Source organism: Oreochromis niloticus, linkage group LG12, assembly GCF_001858045.2.
Source record: "Oreochromis niloticus isolate F11D_XX linkage group LG12, O_niloticus_UMD_NMBU, whole genome shotgun sequence".
In the NCBI taxonomy this organism is placed as follows: domain Eukaryota; kingdom Metazoa; phylum Chordata; class Actinopteri; order Cichliformes; family Cichlidae; genus Oreochromis; species Oreochromis niloticus.
This window is the reverse complement of record NC_031977.2, coordinates 10,560,055-10,574,566: the sequence shown is the minus strand read 5'-3', so window position 1 is coordinate 10,574,566 and position 14,512 is coordinate 10,560,055. Positions and strand designations below refer to the sequence as shown.

General features: G+C 40.0%; 2 long non-coding RNA genes across 2 annotated transcripts; one reads left to right on the top strand and one right to left on the bottom strand.

Annotated features, from left to right (window-relative positions):
• Window positions 1–5,963: 5,963 nt before the first annotated feature.
• Window positions 5,964–11,411, bottom strand: LOC112848297 (uncharacterized). Its single transcript, XR_003222343.1, has 2 exons — window positions 8,047–11,411; window positions 5,964–6,734 (listed from the first exon to the last, which is right to left on the bottom strand). It is a non-coding gene; the product is annotated as an uncharacterized LOC112848297 (long non-coding RNA).
• A 1,491-nt stretch (window positions 11,412–12,902) lies between these two features.
• Window positions 12,903–13,507, top strand: LOC112841864 (uncharacterized). The gene is made up of 2 exons (XR_003213281.1): window positions 12,903–12,981; window positions 13,160–13,507. It is a non-coding gene; the product is annotated as an uncharacterized LOC112841864 (long non-coding RNA).
• The last annotated feature ends 1,005 nt before the right edge of the window (window positions 13,508–14,512 follow it).

Here is a 14,512-nt window from a genome sequence, read left to right as displayed (position 1 = left end):
ATTCAAGCACTCTCCTCGTTAGCATTCTCAGGCGCTATCTTAGACTTGGAACTTTCCAGTCCCCTTTTCGCTCCTGTCTGATTCGGCATTCTGCTGCTTCTTGCCCTATGATTGCTGTATCCTCTCTTATTTAGTGAATTGTTAATGTTAGCAGCATAAAGTTGAGGTTTTACCGTTGTTCACGAACTTTCTGTGCAGACCTCGGTAGAGAGCGTCTACTCACTCCGCCATCTTCGCACGCCCCCCCATCTTTTATACAGTCATTGGTGAGACGTGAAACCTGTCATTTATCTTGTGCCTTTTGCAGCGGATTCTTCAGCTACTGTAGTAAATCTTGTCCTGTTCAGATTGTGGGTAATCTCCCCCTCTTGCCCCAGCGTATGGTTTTACCGTCGCTGTTGCTAACGACAACGCATAAAAGCAGTCGCTTGTCCATCCGTAGTGTGGTTATATTAAATATAAGCGAAAGAGAGAACTTTAAGAAATTAATACTACAGTGACCATAAAAACCATGAAAAAATATTGCCGTAATATGAATGAATAAAAATAAAAATGAATAAATAAATATCCCGTTCATTTCAATACGCATGATCTGAGCATGCGCGGAATGATACGGAGCGCTTCTTTGATCTTCTCAAAGGAGAGTGTGACGTGATGTCACCGTCACAGTTTCGACGTCACCATCTCTGCCACAGGAGTGCATAAATAGAGGTGCTATAACACAATTTGGTACGTCTTCAGAAACAGCGAGTTGTTTTTGCAAAGCGAGTTGTCTTTGACAAAGATAATACTTTCATACAATTCATACAAAGTTTTTTTTTCTTTTGACACTGTGCTTTTATACTATTAAAGAAATGTCGGAGGAAACATTAAATAATTCACCGAAGGACAGAGATAATACAAAGGAATTACATTTTACGCGACAGATAGCGTTTCTCACTGTGGATCTGGCCAAGGCTACAATTAAGTCCCGTCAATTACAGAAAGAGAACAGGACTCTCAGGAAAACTATACATGATCTTGAGACTAGTAGCTTTGAGCCTCTGCAGCAGTTGCAAAGAGAGAATGAGAGATTAGCTCAGCGTGCAAAGCTTCTCCAGGAGCAAAATAGAATGAATATTACTAGGATCAACAACCTTGAAAGGAAGTTGAATGAACGAAATACTCCTGTCACAAAACCACCTACTGACAAGTCTCAGACTAGTGGTTGGTGTAGTGCTGGTGTCCAACTCGCACTTCTAGTAGGTGAATGTCTTGTCACACCAGAAATTGTTCTTCCTCTAGCTCAGGACATCTTAACTATTTTCTTCATGTAGAATGAATATTACTAGGATCGACAACCTTGAAAGGGAGTTGAATGAACGAAATACTCCTGTCACAGAACCACCTACTGACAAGTCTCAGACTAGTGGTTGGTGGAGTGCTGGTGTCCAACTCGCACTTCTAGTAGGTGAATGTCTTGTCACACCAGAAATGGTTCTTCCTCTAACTCGGGCCATCTTAACTATTTTCTGCTGAAGTGAGTGTCCGTCCTCTGTGGGATTATCCTTATTATCCATTCCAGCCCTACTGTAGTTGTGGATGTGGACCGGGTGCCTTTTGAAAACAGTAATAATCTTTTCCAGCCACGGTCCACAATCTGTGCTCTCCTTTATGTTCAATTTTATTTTGCCCTCACCTCCCAACCAGTCATGACAGAAGACTGCCCCTCCCTGAGCCTGGTTCTGTCACAGGTTTCTTCCTGTTAAAAGGGAGTTTTTCCTGTCCACTGTTGCTCATAGAGGATCACTTGATTGTTGGGATTGAATTTTTGGATTGAATTTAATTGCCTTAAACTGAAATTCAAAAATTCAAGTGAGGGGTTGACCAGGGCTCGCAAAATCGCTAGCCCGACGTCCCGGGGCTAGCGATTTCTCCAGTCGGGCTACCAAAATCCATCTCAGCCCAGCCCATCGGCCCGTCGGGCAGGGCTGAGATACAATTTGGTGGGTTCTGATAGTAGAGAGCACAAAATTGGTTAGCTGGATTGTTTTTTTTTATTTGTAGTTTTTGTGGTGCTCCATACTTCAAAAACTACAAATATAAACAATGCGGTTGGTGGCTAATCAAAATAAAGAAAAATAATATTTTAAAAAAACATCGACTACTGCTCTGTGTGTTTACTTCAATGAAGACTTGTATTTATTGTGATAGAAAAATATAAATTGTCCAAAATATTTGAGAGTTTTTAAATTAGCACTGCATGAGTTTAACTGTGGCACAGACGGCTGTCGGCCTGGTGAGTGAGAGTTCAACCTCCAAACTGAACCCAGTGTGTTACTCGCAGAATCACAGATTTACTCACATTTACTGATTGTTCTGTAGGGTCTTTACAATTTTCAGCCCCTTCAGGTGACTGTTGTCTTCTGACTCCGTCTTTAGGGTTTAGTTAGATTAAATATTTAACCAGTTAATTTAAGAACATTTATCACAAAGGCACTCTTATAATGTAGATTAAATGTGTGTTGACATAACATCTAGATGTATGATTAGAAAGAGAGAAATGTTGTAATGACATGAACAAAGTGCAGTATTCCAAGATGGCATCAGAGTTGTAACACCTTTTATACTCATGTTTTTATAATTATGTTAAGTGTAAAAGCTCAAAGATAATGACATAGATGCATCTGTTTCTGTTATTATCACAATAATCACAACATAAAATGATTATTGTGACATTTTTTCTGTGCTGTATTAAGGTTACCAGAGTCAGCTGGGGATTCATGAACATCATCAGTGATGTTTCTCCACAGCGGGCTCATCAGTACCTGGTGACAGAAGGTCAATCCAGCTCTGACTTGAGGCTGTTCAAGAATCAGCTCCACTTGATCTGGTTCCACCTCTACCACAGGCAGAGAAACACAGGGTGAGATCGCCTCCTGCCAGTCATCACGCTGTAACTGTTTCTAGAATCGATTCGATTCAGATTCACGAGGTCCCGAATCAATCGATTTGATCAGGGAGAGGATGGACAGACTGATTTCACTTCTTGAAAGATCAGTTCCAAAATCAGTTATGCATTAAGAAATGTATTTATTTGAATATTTTGTGACATTGTTATATGTGTTGCATTAGTTTAAAAGTGTTTTGTTATTAATAAATTGATTACAACAAACACTAACTGTCACTGAACTCATCTTATTTTCAGGTATTTTTAACATCTATGAACATAATGGTCACTTTGAACAATTTTACATGGATATTTATTTGATGGTAAATGGCCTGTATTTGTATAGCGCTTTACACATCCAGTCATCCAACCATTCACACACACACACACACACACACACACTGGTGATGGTAAGCTACATTGTAGCCACAGCCACCCTGGGGCGCACTGACAGAGACGAGGCTGCCGACACTGGTGGCACCGGGCCCTCTGACCACCACCAGTAGGCAACGGGTGAAGTGTTTTGCCCAAGGACACAACGACCGAGACTGTTCAAGCCGGGGCTCGAATCGGCAACCTTCCGATTACAAGGCAACCTCCCAACTCTTGAGCCACGATCGCCCCAATATGGCAATAAAGTAAATAACAACAACAATTCAGTGGGCCAGTTTCAGTCATTATGCAAATGTACTGTTTATGAGATTGGGGGAACCTGCAGTCAGCTGAGACCGAAGAAGTCACTTGGATGAGTGACGAAACGTTTCTCCCACAAAACGCTACGTCCAGATGAACAGAATCAACTTTTTGGAGAACAACAATTAAACAAGAATATTTCTAATAAGCCAACAATATTTAAAGAAGGAAAAACAATATTTACAGTTGTTTATACAGGATTAACCTGAGTGACCTGTTCCTGGACCGTTTTTTTAACAACTGTAATAGATTACAGGAAGTCTCTGGCTGTGTTGCTGAATCTGCCGATGCAAGATCAGACATGGATGGATGAGGTGCTGCAACTGAGACCTGCCGTTTGTCTTTTCTGGTCGGCGAGTGGAGAATCACACAGGCTGGTCTGCAAAGAGAGCTTTAGGATGCTTCCTCCCACTGTCCACTGCATCGTCCATCCACAGGGTTTGCAGGGCTGGCTCAACCCATGGCTGCCACACCACTAAGATGTTTTCAGAAATATGCAAGCAGGAGATGGTGGATGCTATATTACTACTAGTACAATACTTTTAACTCTGTAGCAGACAACAGTTTGATAAAATGCTATGAAAAAAAAAGAAACCAAAAGATTAGATTCTATAAGTTTCAAAGAGATTTAATTTATATATTTTATATAATAAAGTAAATGTACGAATGACCGGCAATAATTCAGTCACTGAAATTATCTGAAATTTTTATTAATTAAAGTAATTCCTAAAAGTGTGTAGATTGACTTTTACAACAAGGAAGCAGGTTTTCTCATTAGCAGAAATGCTCAATAGACAGAAAAACAGAAACCCTAAAAGAAAGTTACCACGAGATTAAGAGAAACGGCCTTGTTTTACACACACCACGGAATAATTTTTGTGTGTGTGTGTATATTTGTGTGTATTTATCCCACTTTTCGAGTTTCATCGCTAAATTGGTGTACTTAGGTGCACAAGATTGAAAACAATTTGTTCTGAAAAAATGCAGATGAAGAGTTGTTTGTTGACAGTATAGATGGTTTGTTTTTAAACCTCTTACCACTCACAGAGTCCCCGGTGACGGTCTAGCTATGTCAGATGCCAGTCATTTAAGAGACTAATCATTTTTTGGAATTTAAATTGTGCTAACTCACTTTGTTCAACACAGCCCAGAGTAAGATTAAAAATAAAACATATTAGAACTAATTTTGTTGGACGCAAGAAAAACTGGAGCATCTTTGTAGGGAGCTGAACTAGGGCTTACAAGTTTTGCAGTGCCTTTGCAGTGACTTTGCTATCTGCACAGAGCGTTTCTGGTGTGGCTTATGCAAAAGAGAATTGCAACAATACAGCGTGTTTCTCTGCTCCCTTTCACACAGTAAGTATGTCTGTTGTAGACTGTGCTTTATAAATGTTTCTTTGATTATTCAAACAGTGTTTGAAAACTTTATCGTCATCGCCGGCATGCTTTGTACCTCAGGCTCATCAGAGACAATCGTATCCAGGTAAAATAATTTTCTTTAATCTACACACTTTTAGGAATTACTTAGCTAATTTCATGGATAATTTCAGTGACTGAATTATTGCCGGTCATTCGTACATTTACTTTATTATATAAAATATATAAATTAAATCTCTTTGAAACTTATAGAATCTAATCTTTTGGTTTCTTTTTTTTTCATAGCATTTTATCAAACTGTTGTCTGCTACAGAGTTAAAAGTATTGTACTAGTAGTAATATAGCATCCACCATCTCCTGCTTGCATATTTCTGAAAACATCTTAGTGGTGTGGCAGCCATGGGTTGAGCCAGCCCTGCAAACCCTGTGGATGGACGATGCAGTGGACAGTGGGAGGAAGCATCCTAAAGCTCTCTTTGCAGACCAGCCTGTGTGATTCTCCACTCGCCGACCAGAAAAGACAAACGGCAGGTCTCAGTTGCAGCACCTCATCCATCCATGTCTGATCTTGCATCGGCAGATTCAGCAACACAGCCAGAGACTTCCTGTAATCTATTACAGTTGTTAAAAAAACGGTCCAGTAACAGGTCACTCAGGTTAATCCTGTATAAACAACTGTAAATATTGTTTTTCCTTCTTTAAATATTGTTGGCTTATTAGAAATATTCTTGTTTAATTGTTGTTCTCCAAAAAGTTGATTCTGTTCATCTGGACGTAGCGTTTTGTGGGAGAAACGTTTCGTCACTCATCCAAGTGACTTCTTCGGTCTCAGCTGACTGCAGGCTCCCCCAATCTCATAAACAGTACATTTGCATAATGACTGAAACTGGCCCACTGAATTGTTGTTGTTATTTACTTTATTGCCATATTGGGGCGATCGTGGCTCAAGAGTTGGGAGGTTGCCTTGTAATCGGAAGGTTGCCGATTCGAGCCCCGGCTTGAACAGTCTCGGTCGTTGTGTCCTTGGGCAAAACACTTCACCCGTTGCCTACTGGTGGTGGTCAGAGGGCCCGGTGCCACCAGTGTCGGCAGCCTCGTCTCTGTCAGCGCGCCCCAGGGTGGCTGTGACTACAATGTAGCTTACCATCACCAGTGTGTGAGTGTGTGTGAATGGTTGGATGACTGGATGTGTAAAGCGCTATACAAATACAGGCCATTTACCATCAAATAAATATCCATGTAAAATTGTTCAAAGTGACCATTATGTTCATAGATGTTAAAAATACCTGAAAATAAGATGAGTTCAGTGACAGTTAGTGTTTGTTGTAATCAATTTATTAATAACAAAACACTTTTAAACTAATGCAACACATATAACAATGTCACAAAATATTCAAATAAATACATTTCTTAATGCATAACTGATTTTGGAACTGATCTTTCAAGAAGTGAAATCAGTCTGTCCATCCTCTCCCTGATCAAATCGATCGATTCGGGACCTCGTGAATCTGAATCGAATCGATTCTAGAAACAGTTACAGCGTGATGACTGGCAGGAGGCAATCTCACCCTGTGTTTCTCTGCCTGTGGTAGAGGTGGAACCAGATCAAGTGGAGCTGATTCTTGAACAGCCTCAAGTCAGAGCTGGATTGACCTTCTGTCACCAGGTACTGATGAGCCCGCTGTGGAGAAACATCACTGATGATGTTCATGAATCCCCAGCTGACTCTGGTAACCTTAATACAGCACAGAAAAAATGTCACAATAATCATTTTATGTTGTGATTATTGTGATAATAACAGAAACAGATGCATCTATGTCATTATCTTTGAGCTTTTACACTTAACATAATTATAAAAACATGAGTATAAAAGGTGTTACAACTCTGATGCCATCTTGGAATACTGCACTTTGTTCATGTCATTACAACATTTCTCTCTTTCTAATCATACATCTAGATGTTATGTCAACACACATTTAATCTACATTATAAGAGTGCCTTTGTGATAAATGTTCTTAAATTAACTGGTTAAATATTTAATCTAACTAAACCCTAAAGACGGAGTCAGAAGACAACAGTCACCTGAAGGGGCTGAAAATTGTAAAGACCCTACAGAACAATCAGTAAATGTGAGTAAATCTGTGATTCTGCGAGTAACACACTGGGTTCAGTTTGGAGGTTGAACTCTCACTCACCAGGCCGACAGCCGTCTGTGCCACAGTTAAACTCATGCAGTGCTAATTTAAAAACTCTCAAATATTTTGGACAATTTATATTTTTCTATCACAATAAATACAAGTCTTCATTGAAGTAAACACACAGAGCAGTAGTCGATGTTTTTTTTAAAATATTATTTTTCTTTATTTTGATTAGCCACCAGCCGCATTGTTTATATTTGTAGTTTTTGAAGTATGGAGCACCACAAAAACTACAAATAAAAAAAACAACAGTCCAGCTAACCCATTTTGTGCTCTCTACTATCAGAACCTACCAAATTGTATCTCAGCCCAGCCCGACGGGCCGATGGGCTGGGCTGAGATGGATTTTGGTAGCCCGACTGGAGAAATCGCTAGCCCCGGGACGTCGGGCTAGCGATTTTGCGAGCCCTGGTCAACCCCTCACTTGAATTTTTGAATTTCAGTTTAAGGGCAATTAAATTCAATCCAAAAATTCAATCCCAACAATCAAGCCATAAGTAATTATAGTTATTACAAGCTTTATAATCAGGATTTAGCTGAAAGTATACCATTTTACTACATAATATCCTTGTTAACTAATAAGCTGTGAATGTATGAATCATCCAGGCTTTATTCAGTGTCATAATGAGCAAACATATAAGACACACAAGAGTAAAGAGAAAAAAACCCAACAACTATTCAAGCACTCTCCTCGTTAGCATTCTCAGGCGCTATCTTAGACTTGGAACTTTCCAGTCCCCTTTTCGCTCCTGTCTGATTCGGCATTCTGCTGCTTCTTGCCCTATGATTGCTGTATCCTCTCTTATTTAGTGAATTGTTAATGTTAGCAGCATAAAGTTGAGGTTTTACCGTTGTTCACGAACTTTCTGTGCAGACCTCGGTAGAGAGCGTCTACTCACTCCGCCATCTTCGCACGCCCCCCCATCTTTTATACAGTCATTGGTGAGACGTGAAACCTGTCATTTATCTTGTGCCTTTTGCAGCGGATTCTTCAGCTACTGTAGTAAATCTTGTCCTGTTCAGTTTGTGGGTAATCTCCCCCTCTTTCCCCAGCGTATGGTTTTACCGTCGCTGTTGCTAACGACAACGCATAAAAGCAGTCGCTTGTCCATCCGTAGTGTGGTTATATTAAATATAAGCGAAAGAGAGAACTTTAAGAAATTAATACTACAGTGACCATAAAAACCATGAAAAAATATTGCCGTAATATGAATGAATAAAAATAAAAATGAATAAATAAATATCCCGTTCATTTCAATACGCATGATCTGAGCATGCGCGGAATGATACGGAGCGCTTCTTTGATCTTCTCAAAGGAGAGTGTGACGTGATGTCACCGTCACAGTTTCGACGTCACCATCTCTGCCACAGGAGTGCATAAATAGAGGTGCTATAACACAGTTTGGTACGTCTTCAGAAACAGCGAGTTGTTTTTGCAAAGCGAGTTGTCTTTGACAAAGATAATACTTTCATACAATTCATACAAAGTTTTTTTTTCTTTTGACACTGTGCTTTTATACTATTAAAGAAATGTCGGAGGAAACATTAAATAATTCACCGAAGGACAGAGATAATACAAAGGAATTACATTTTACGCGACAGATAGCGTTTCTCACTGTGGATCTGGCCAAGGCTACAATTAAGTCCCGTCAATTACAGAAAGAGAACAGGACTCTCAGGAAAACTATACATGATCTTGAGACTAGTAGCTTTGAGCCTCTGCAGCAGTTGCAAAGAGAGAATGAGAGATTAGCTCAGCGTGCAAAGCTTCTCCAGGAGCAAAATAGAATGAATATTACTAGGATCAACAACCTTGAAAGGAAGTTGAATGAACGAAATACTCCTGTCACAAAACCACCTACTGACAAGTCTCAGACTAGTGGTTGGTGTAGTGCTGGTGTCCAACTCGCACTTCTAGTAGGTGAATGTCTTGTCACACCAGAAGTTGTTCTTCCTCTAGCTCGGGCCATCTTAACTACTTTCTTCATGTAGAATGAATATTACTAGGATCGACAACCTTGAAAGGGAGTTGAATGAACGAAATACTCCTGTCACAGAACCACCTACTGACAAGTCTCAGACTAGTGGTTGGTGGAGTGCTGGTGTCCAACTCGCACTTCTAGTAGGTGAATGTCTTGTCACACCAGAAATGGTTCTTCCTCTAACTCGGGCCATCTTAACTATTTTCTGCTGAAGTGAGTGTCCGTCCTCTGTGGGATTATCCTTATTATCCATTCCAGCCCTACTGTAGTTGTGGATGTGGACCGGGTGCCTTTTGAAAACAGTAATAATCTTTTCCAGCCACGGTCCACAATCTGTGCTCTCCTTTATGTTCAATTTTATTTTGCCCTCACCTCCCAACCAGTCATGACAGAAGACTGCCCCTCCCTGAGCCTGGTTCTGTCACAGGTTTCTTCCTGTTAAAAGGGAGTTTTTCCTGTCCACTGTTGCTCATAGAGGATCACTTGATTGTTGGGATTGAATTTTTGGATTGAATTTAATTGCCTTAAACTGAAATTCAAAAATTCAAGTGAGGGGTTGACCAGGGCTCGCAAAATCGCTAGCCCGACGTCCCGGGGCTAGCGATTTCTCCAGTCGGGCTACCAAAATCCATCTCAGCCCAGCCCATCGGCCCGTCGGGCAGGGCTGAGATACAATTTGGTAGGTTCTGATAGTAGAGAGCACAAAATTGGTTAGCTGGATTGTTTTTTTTTATTTGTAGTTTTTGTGGTGCTCCATACTTCAAAAACTACAAATATAAACAATGCGGTTGGTGGCTAATCAAAATAAAGAAAAATAATATTTTAAAAAAACATCGACTACTGCTCTGTGTGTTTACTTCAATGAAGACTTGTATTTATTGTGATAGAAAAATATAAATTGTCCAAAATATTTGAGAGTTTTTAAATTAGCACTGCATGAGTTTAACTGTGGCACAGACGGCTGTCGGCCTGGTGAGTGAGAGTTCAACCTCCAAACTGAACCCAGTGTGTTACTCGCAGAATCACAGATTTACTCACATTTACTGATTGTTCTGTAGGGTCTTTACAATTTTCAGCCCCTTCAGGTGACTGTTGTCTTCTGACTCCGTCTTTAGGGTTTAGTTAGATTAAATATTTAACCAGTTAATTTAAGAACATTTATCACAAAGGCACTCTTATAATGTAGATTAAATGTGTGTTGACATAACATCTAGATGTATGATTAGAAAGAGAGAAATGTTGTAATGACATGAACAAAGTGCAGTATTCCAAGATGGCATCAGAGTTGTAACACCTTTTATACTCATGTTTTTATAATTATGTTAAGTGTAAAAGCTCAAAGATAATGACATAGATGCATCTGTTTCTGTTATTATCACAATAATCACAACATAAAATGATTATTGTGACATTTTTTCTGTGCTGTATTAAGGTTACCAGAGTCAGCTGGGGATTTATGAACATCATCAGTGATGTTTCTCCACAGCGGGCTCATCAGTACCTGGTGACAGAAGGTCAATCCAGCTCTGACTTGAGGCTGTTCAAGAATCAGCTCCACTTGATCTGGTTCCACCTCTACCACAGGCAGAGAAACACAGGGTGAGATCGCCTCCTGCCAGTCATCACGCTGTAACTGTTTCTAGAATCGATTCGATTCAGATTCACGAGGTCCCGAATCGATCGATTTGATCAGGGAGAGGATGGACAGACTGATTTCACTTCTTGAAAGATCAGTTCCAAAATCAGTTATGCATTAAGAAATGTATTTATTTGAATATTTTGTGACATTGTTATATGTGTTGCATTAGTTTAAAAGTGTTTTGTTATTAATAAATTGATTACAACAAACACTAACTGTCACTGAACTCATCTTATTTTCAGGTATTTTTAACATCTATGAACATAATGGTCACTTTGAACAATTTTACATGGATATTTATTTGATGGTAAATGGCCTGTATTTGTATAGCGCTTTACACATCCAGTCATCCAACCATTCACACACACACACACACACACACACACACACTGGTGATGGTAAGCTACATTGTAGCCACAGCCACCCTGGGGCGCACTGACAGAGACGAGGCTGCCGACACTGGTGGCACCGGGCCCTCTGACCACCACCAGTAGGCAACGGGTGAAGTGTTTTGCCCAAGGACACAACGACCGAGACTGTTCAAGCCGGGGCTCGAATCGGCAACCTTCCGATTACAAGGCAACCTCCCAACTCTTGAGCCACGATCGCCCCAATATGGCAATAAAGTAAATAACAACAACAATTCAGTGGGCCAGTTTCAGTCATTATGCAAATGTACTGTTTATGAGATTGGGGGAACCTGCAGTCAGCTGAGACCGAAGAAGTCACTTGGATGAGTGACGAAACGTTTCTCCCACAAAACGCTACGTCCAGATGAACAGAATCAACTTTTTGGAGAACAACAATTAAACAAGAATATTTCTAATAAGCCAACAATATTTAAAGAAGGAAAAACAATATTTACAGTTGTTTATACAGGATTAACCTGAGTGACCTGTTCCTGGACCGTTTTTTTAACAACTGTAATAGATTACAGGAAGTCTCTGGCTGTGTTGCTGAATCTGCCGATGCAAGATCAGACATGGATGGATGAGGTGCTGCAACTGAGACCTGCCGTTTGTCTTTTCTGGTCGGCGAGTGGAGAATCACACAGGCTGGTCTGCAAAGAGAGCTTTAGGATGCTTCCTCCCACTGTCCACTGCATCGTCCATCCACAGGGTTTGCAGGGCTGGCTCAACCCATGGCTGCCACACCACTAAGATGTTTTCAGAAATATGCAAGCAGGAGATGGTGGATGCTATATTACTACTAGTACAATACTTTTAACTCTGTAGCAGACAACAGTTTGATAAAATGCTATGAAAAAAAAAGAAACCAAAAGATTAGATTCTATAAGTTTCAAAGAGATTTAATTTATATATTTTATATAATAAAGTAAATGTACGAATGACCGGCAATAATTCAGTCACTGAAATTATCTGAAATTTTTATTAATTAAAGTAATTCCTAAAAGTGTGTAGATTGACTTTTACAACAAGGAAGCAGGTTTTCTCATTAGCAGAAATGCTCAATAGACAGAAAAACAGAAACCCTAAAAGAAAGTTACCACGAGATTAAGAGAAACGGCCTTGTTTTACACACACCACGGAATAATTTTGTGTGTGTGTGTATATTTGTGTGTATTTATCCCACTTTTCGAGTTTCATCGCTAAATTGGTGTACTTAGGTGCACAAGATTGAAAACAATTTGTTCTGAAAAAATGCAGATGAAGAGTTGTTTGTTGACAGTATAGATGGTTTGTTTTTAAACCTCTTACCACTCACAGAGTCCCCGGTGACGGTCTAGCTATGTCAGATGCCAGTCATTTAAGAGACTAATCATTTTTTGGAATTTAAATTGTGCTAACTCACTTTGTTCAACACAGCCCAGAGTAAGATTAAAAATAAAACATATTAGAACTAATTTTGTTGGACGCAAGAAAAACTGGAGCATCTTTGTAGGGAGCTGAACTAGGGCTTACAAGTTTTGCAGTGCCTTTGCAGTGACTTTGCTATCTGCACAGAGCGTTTCTGGTGTGGCTTATGCAAAAGAGAATTGCAACAATACAGCGTGTTTCTCTGCTCCCTTTCACACAGTAAGTATGTCTGTTGTAGACTGTGCTTTATAAATGTTTCTTTGATTATTCAAACAGTGTTTGAAAACTTTATCGTCATCGCCGGCATGCTTTGTACCTCAGGCTCATCAGAGACAATCGTATCCAGGTAAAATAATTTTCTTTAATCTACACACTTTTAGGAATTACTTAGCTAATTTCATGGATAATTTCAGTGACTGAATTATTGCCGGTCATTCGTACATTTACTTTATTATATAAAATATATAAATTAAATCTCTTTGAAACTTATAGAATCTAATCTTTTGGTTTCTTTTTTTTCATAGCATTTTATCAAACTGTTGTCTGCTACAGAGTTAAAAGTATTGTACTAGTAGTAATATAGCATCCACCATCTCCTGCTTGCATATTTCTGAAAACATCTTAGTGGTGTGGCAGCCATGGGTTGAGCCAGCCCTGCAAACCCTGTGGATGGACGATGCAGTGGACAGTGGGAGGAAGCATCCTAAAGCTCTCTTTGCAGACCAGCCTGTGTGATTCTCCACTCGCCGACCAGAAAAGACAAACGGCAGGTCTCAGTTGCAGCACCTCATCCATCCATGTCTGATCTTACATCGGCAGATTCAGCAACACAGCCAGAGACTTCCTGTAATCTATTACAGTTGTTAAAAAAACGGTCCAGTAACAGGTCACTCAGGTTAATCCTGTATAAACAACTGTAAATATTGTTTTTCCTTCTTTAAATATTGTTGGCTTATTAGAAATATTCTTGTTTAATTGTTGTTCTCCAAAAAGTTGATTCTGTTCATCTGGACGTAGCGTTTTGTGGGAGAAACGTTTCGTCACTCATCCAAGTGACTTCTTCGGTCTCAGCTGACTGCAGGCTCCCCCAATCTCATAAACAGTACATTTGCATAATGACTGAAACTGGCCCACTGAATTGTTGTTGTTATTTACTTTATTGCCATATTGGGGCGATCGTGGCTCAAGAGTTGGGAGGTTGCCTTGTAATCGGAAGGTTGCCGATTCGAGCCCCGGCTTGAACAGTCTCGGTCGTTGTGTCCTTGGGCAAAACACTTCACCCGTTGCCTACTGGTGGTGGTCAGAGGGCCCGGTGCCACCAGTGTCGGCAGCCTCGTCTCTGTCAGCGCGCCCCAGGGTGGCTGTGACTACAATGTAGCTTACCATCACCAGTGTGTGAGTGTGTGTGAATGGTTGGATGACTGGATGTGTAAAGCGCTATACAAATACAGGCCATTTACCATCAAATAAATATCCATGTAAAATTGTTCAAAGTGACCATTATGTTCATAGATGTTAAAATACCTGAAAATAAGATGAGTTCAGTGACAGTTAGTGTTTGTTGTAATCAATTTATTAATAACAAAACACTTTTAAACTAATGCAACACATATAACAATGTCACAAAATATTCAAATAAATACATTTCTTAATGCATAACTGATTTTGGAACTGATCTTTCAAGAAGTGAAATCAGTCTGTCCATCCTCTCCCTGATCAAATCGATCGATTCGGGACCTCGTGAATCTGAATCGAATCGATTCTAGAAACAGTTACAGCGTGATGACTGGCAGGAGGCGATCTCACCCTGTGTTTCTCTGCCTGTGGTAGAGGTGGAACCAGATCAAGTGGAGCTGATTCTTGAACAGCCTCAAGTC